This window comes from Scylla paramamosain, chromosome 3, assembly GCF_035594125.1.
Source record: "Scylla paramamosain isolate STU-SP2022 chromosome 3, ASM3559412v1, whole genome shotgun sequence".
NCBI classification, from domain to species: Eukaryota; Metazoa; Arthropoda; class Malacostraca; order Decapoda; family Portunidae; genus Scylla; species Scylla paramamosain.
In genome coordinates this window covers 22685627-22691516 of record NC_087153.1, presented here as the reverse complement: position 1 = coordinate 22691516, position 5890 = coordinate 22685627, and the positions used below count along the sequence as shown (strand labels likewise).

The window sequence follows — 5890 nt, the reverse complement described above, 5'->3', positions numbered from 1 at the left end:
ACTGAGGTGAGTGATCACTTCCTTTTCTCTGAATCTAACAGCAACAAAATATTACAATAACAAAAATGTTCCATAAAACATGAATTACAAGAGAGAGAGAGAGAGAGAGAGAGAGAGAGAGAGAGAGAGAGAGAGAGAGAGAGATATGGGCTAGCCTACTATTAGACTACAAACACTTTTTTTTAGCTCCTAAAGCTTAGCAACTATATCTACAATAACTTTTGGTCATGAAGGCATATATTATCATGACATAATGATTACTAAATTAATACATGCACAAATACTTTATCAAATACTTCTTTCTAGTCTAGGTGTTCTGAGAAATTAAGCGGAAAATATTTATACAATAATATGATTAGCTGAAACAGATAAATTATATGTGAAATTCCACGAAGGGGCAAAATTTATGAGTGTTTACTTTTTATATTTTATAATTCAGTTTCCCTCTGACATTAATTTTCGCGGGAGTCATTGAAAACGTGTGACGTCACAGAATTTCTGCGCCTGCGCGCCGCCATTGACGGTCACGTGACCCTAGAGCTTGTGTGAGCGCATTTTCTTAGGTAAATATGAAGAGCTGAAGGTTGACGAGGGATTTCTCTTACTTTAACCAATACTTAAAGTTCCTCATGAGGTGAATTGTTACAGCAAGGACTAGGGATGATCGTTTATGAAGAAAATGTAGGCTGGGTGGCCTACGTGGTTGGAAAAGAAGACTTGAAACCGGTGTTGTGGAGTCTGACCCGCCTGGGTGCAAATGGCGTCCGCCTAGCATGTGTTGTGTACTACTGGTCCGGTAAGGCGGACTCTTGCCTGTACAATATTTAATGTTTTCCGACGTGACCTTCAGTTATTCAGTGAAAATTGTGTCGTGGGCCACAATATTAAATTTGTTAATGGGAATAATGTAGTGTTGAAGGGCCGGGCGGCACGGGCCATTGTTTACACCCACCCCTCGCCCCGCCTGGGCCTCTGGCCTGTGGCTGCTGCTCCAACGCCAACACCACGGTTTGGGCCTCACTATAATTTTTCTGCCTTGAGCAACAAGTAAGGTGCTTAATGTGGAAGTGAACTTGTCCACGGGGTACATCTTCACGTGCGTAGCACCTTGTGGGTGTGCGATGGGCTGGTGGCTAGCGGAGCGGCTTGTTGGTTGGGAGTGGTAATGAACTCTAAAAAAAAAAAAAAAAAAAAAAAAAAAAACGTCATGTTTAATATGGTGAATGTAGCCACTAGCAGCATTTAAAATGTTCTTGGAAAGTGATGGTGAAAAGGACCTGTGTGAAGCTCATTTTATTGTGTAGCGCCAGACGGGCATGATTTAAAAGTTTATCTTCGATTTCATTGAAGACTACATTTCTCTACCTCTTTAGTTTACATTGATCATGGGAATTAGGTGGGTAAAGGAAGACATGCTTTTAGTAAATTTTCAGTTTCACATTTTATTTCTCCAAGTGCATGGTAAGCTTGGGGGCTTAAGATAGGTTTAAAGAGTGGGAAGGGAGATAAGCCACTATATGGTACTCATTATGTAGACCATTTTCTGTTGGACCCTTGCTTAATTCACACTACCTGATATTAGTTTGCTTTCTGGCAACATGGCAGTAGGGTACATTAAACACTAAATGCAACTATTTACTATCTAGCTGTCAGGGCAAACACCCTCCGAGAACTTCCTTGTGGTTGGGATAGCAGCTGTCTCTCAATTTTTGGGCTGTGCAGTTGACTATATTATATAAAGTGTTGTCACATGTTGAAAGGATTTTGATGTAAAATATAGTACAATGTACATGGCTCCTCCCAAGTTTTGTGCGTTTGAGATGTGATTTCAAAATAATGTAAGTCTTACAAATAAGAGTGCTTCTTTGTTGTGAAATAGATTAACTTAAGTGAGGAGATTTCAAGCTCAGTGAATATTTCATCTTCCAACAAGCTTGAGCGTGTTTCATGGTTGGTGGTGAGTACTATCTTGCAATGTTTTTCTTTTTTGGTTTAGGTTTAAAATAATAGTTGTATACGCAAGAGCATTCTTATGGCCACCAAAATAATTCTGCCTACAGTTTGGAAAATGAGGCAGATATTCAAGCATTGTTTTTTTTTCCTTTTCCTTTTTTTTTTTTTTTTTTTTTTTTTTTTTTTTTTTTTTTTTTTTGCTGTTGTAATATTCAGGGAAGAGTGTTGAATAGTCTTGTGGTTTTACAAGTTTTATGTGGATGTCTGATCCCTGATTCTTGCAAAACTCAGATGAAATATAATTTAGTGTAATGAATTATTAAAAGAACATGATTACATATTTGTAGATTAGGCTAGTAACTGACATTGTGTCCAAACTTGAGATGCCAAAGAGACTCACCAACCCTTATTAATATGATTAATTAAAAGTTGACAGTAATGGAATAGTTTTAAGAATATTATAAGAACTGTTGCAATATCTCATGCCTCAGCAGGTGAACAAGTTGATGTCATTGTCAAGTTGAGTGTTTGTGTCACTTTTTAAAAATTTTTCTCAGAATCCAATGGTGTTTACATTTTAGGAACTGTTTTTAGTTACTTTGCTTTGCTTTTTTTTTGTATTTATTTATTTTTAGTATTCAATAGTGCGATGAATAAGTGTAGCACTATTTAGCCATAAAATTTTTGTCTGTGATCCATTTTATTTATTGTTTGCTATAGCTTCATAATTCAACTATAGCTCAAGGAAGGCAGCCCATATCTGCTGGTATGCCTTAGGTTGGCTATATGATCCAGTTTTCAAAATGACAATAAAACAGGGCTGAGGTGTATGTCATATGCTGATTAGATTATACTTCAAGAAAATGAATGTTTGAGACAGTTATTCAACATACTCAAACAGTGTGTGGCCTAATTGTGGGTAGAGAAACCTTTTGAAGGACATGACTTAGTTTGCACTGACAGCATCTGACAAAGAAATCCAGACATCTATACATTTAATGCTAAAGAATCTCTTAAGTGCTATATGTGGTTTAGGTGTAAACCCCCAGTTTAGGCTTCTAGAGAAAGAAAAAATGTGATTTTATTGACGAGTGATTGTTAAAGACTTTCCAACATTTGATGAGGTCAGCTCTGATGAGTTTACCTTGCACTGAATACATACATGTCAAGGTTTTTCAGACAGTCTGCATAGATGAATTAGGCCACTGACTTGCTTTCTCAACCTCCACTAGAAGTCTCAGGTCTTTGTAGTAGCCTGTGTTCCATGCAGTGGATCAAATTACAGCAGGGGTCTAATGGGCAATTTGAATAGGGTCATCATAATTCCTTATCATGGTGAAACTGTGAATTTTGGTTATATATATATATATATATATATATATATATATATATATATATATATATATATATATATATATATATATATAATTTTTTTTTCATGGTGTAACAAGAATTTCTGCAGATATTGCTAGAAGTGAAGTGAAAGTGGAAAGTGGAAAATGTTCTATGTACATACACATTTTGAAGTATTATTTTAGCTGTGGTTTGAAATTTAAGTGTAGCCTGACAACAGATACACTGGCTGGGATGGGTGAGTACGCATGACGAGAGAAACAGTCCACACACTCCACATTACTGTAGGTATGTGGCAGTGCTGACAGTTTTTTCTCATAATTGTTGTGCAATGTGGTAAATGTGCCGATCGTGACTGGGTCTGTTTTTATTAACACATTTGATTTTTATTTGCACAGAATATGATGCTTTTTCTAAAGAAGATAGTTTTATTTTGTGTAAACCCCTATAAGTAATTTTTGTTCCTTACAATAAAGAAAGTAAAAATGAAAACAAGGGATGGTGTACTGCTAGCCCAATGGAACTGTGCACCACTTGGCACATCATGCCAGCCCAACTTTCATTCAGATGTAATGACCACTAACTTAACCAAGCCTGAGCTAACCTAAACTGACCTAACTGAATTGAACAACCTAACTTAACCTAACCTAACCTGATACAGCCTAAGCTAACCTGACCTAATCTAACCTGATTTTACCTGACCTGGCCTAACTTAACGTAACCTAATCTAACCTAATTTCATAGATGCATATTGGACTTAAAGTAAAATCCCTCTCATCCGGCATTCGAGTATCCGGCAGCTTCAAGTATCCAGCACATTTTTCCCTGAGCCTTAAAATCAATAAAAAATCAATGTGTACTCATAAAATTGATTAAAATTCCCGCGCGAGGCATACTTTGTCCCCTCGCCACCAGAGCGCACTGCTTCGCGCCACCCGCGGCCCACTGCACTGTGTTTACTCAGTGACTCAGTCCCGCGTGTGCACTGTTTATTGCCTGACGCCTTCATCAAGCCTAAAGTTGTAGAAAAGAGGAAGCATGTTGTGCTTACACTTAAGCAGCTGATCAGACCAGCTGATCTTTGTTATGGTAAGATGCGTGAGTGTAGGGTGGTGATTGTGGACATGATTTCACTTCTATTCAAGTATCCAGCAATATTCAAGTATCCGGCATGTCGGTGGTCCCGTTGATACCGGATAAGAGGGATTTTACTGTACTATTAAATGGAGGGTGGGTTTTGAATGACTTCATCAAGTAATAAATGGCAGAGGTTGCACATTATCTTGCACAAAATCAAATGCTAGACTGTCTGCCAATTTGTGATTTTTTCTGTTTCTACAAATTTATATTCAGTATTTGCAATTAAAGACTACTGATTGGCTGTGTTTAAACAAATAAACTAATGAGAATGAAATATGCTAAGGCTGTGCATTGTGACATAACACGCATGCATGAACATGTCCTTCTGTTGACACTACTGACGAGCGCAGCTGGACTCTTTGTCATGTCACCTGCAGGACACAGCAGCTGTTGCACTTTTTATAATGGGACAAGACAAAAATAAAAGGTTTGCACATTTCCTTGGTATCTCCATACTTGTTTTTACCTCTAGAAACAGTAAAAATGAGAAATATGTCTAAACTCAGTCATGAGCGACATTTCAGCCTGCGGTACAGTCCAAATGTATTCACTCACTAATGGCATAAAACTGCAAGTGACTGACTGGCAATCAGCTGATTTCATGGTAGTCTCACTACTTGCCCATCCCTGCCATTATTTTATTTGTTGTTAATTTCAGTCACAGCATTCTTGTGTAATGTTTATCGATAAATCACCTTTCCATCAATACCACTTTTCTCATTACAAGATGCTGTAATGCTCCAAAACTTGTAGAAATTACAATTAAATCACAATTTCACCAGCAGACATACTGTTTCCACACGTCCTGCCATGGATACCCACCTGGCCTGGTTGTTGTGTCTGTTGCCAAGCCACTCTTGAATTTCATACCATGGCTAAACAACACCTCAAAATGCATATACCCATTTAACATTTTTCACTATACTTTCACTTCCAGCAATATCTGCAGAAACTAATAAAAAAAATAAATAAAAAAAAACCTCAGTGCCAATTTATTATTTTTTTTCTGTGGGGCTACCCTATAGGGTGACTGAAATAAATCTCCAACATTTCCAAGGTAAATGATAAACAAAAATAATCAAATTATTATTTGCACACATGAAACTTCTTTGATTACAGTTTTTACATATTCATATTTTGAAGATGACATCATCCAAATGATGGCTGATGGCTGTCTTTGTTTATACACCCTTCTAGGCAATTTCTGAAGGCTGCATGGCTTGATGAGTTATATAGAACAGCATCCATCTCCTGCTGAATTGCAACCTTAAGGGCAACAAGAGTTTGGGGTGGATTAGTACATCTGCTGAAATGATAAATACTCCCAGTGAGGTCTAAAGCACTGGATCAGGGGGTTCTGTGAACCTATCATTAAACCCAGCTGTGACCACTGAATGTTTTGTTTCCCTTTGTGTCTCACAACACAAGTGGGTAGTCACAGCCT

General features: G+C 37.5%; 1 protein-coding gene across 32 annotated transcripts in view; it reads left to right on the top strand.

The window, feature by feature from the left end:
- The first annotated feature begins 479 nt into the window (after positions 1–479).
- Positions 480–5890, top strand: part of LOC135092846 (ubiquitin-associated protein 2-like) — a 138828-nt gene continuing 133417 nt past the window's right edge. For 28 of the 32 annotated variants that reach the window (XR_010263145.1, XM_063991799.1, XM_063991773.1 and 25 more), the window contains exon 1: positions 480–563. The gene's annotated coding sequence lies outside the window, so the exon portion shown is untranslated. Of the gene's footprint in view, positions 564–673; positions 797–5890 lie in introns of those variants that run through there. The other 4 variants (XM_063991792.1, XM_063991740.1, XM_063991692.1 and 1 more) reach the window with 2 other exon arrangements.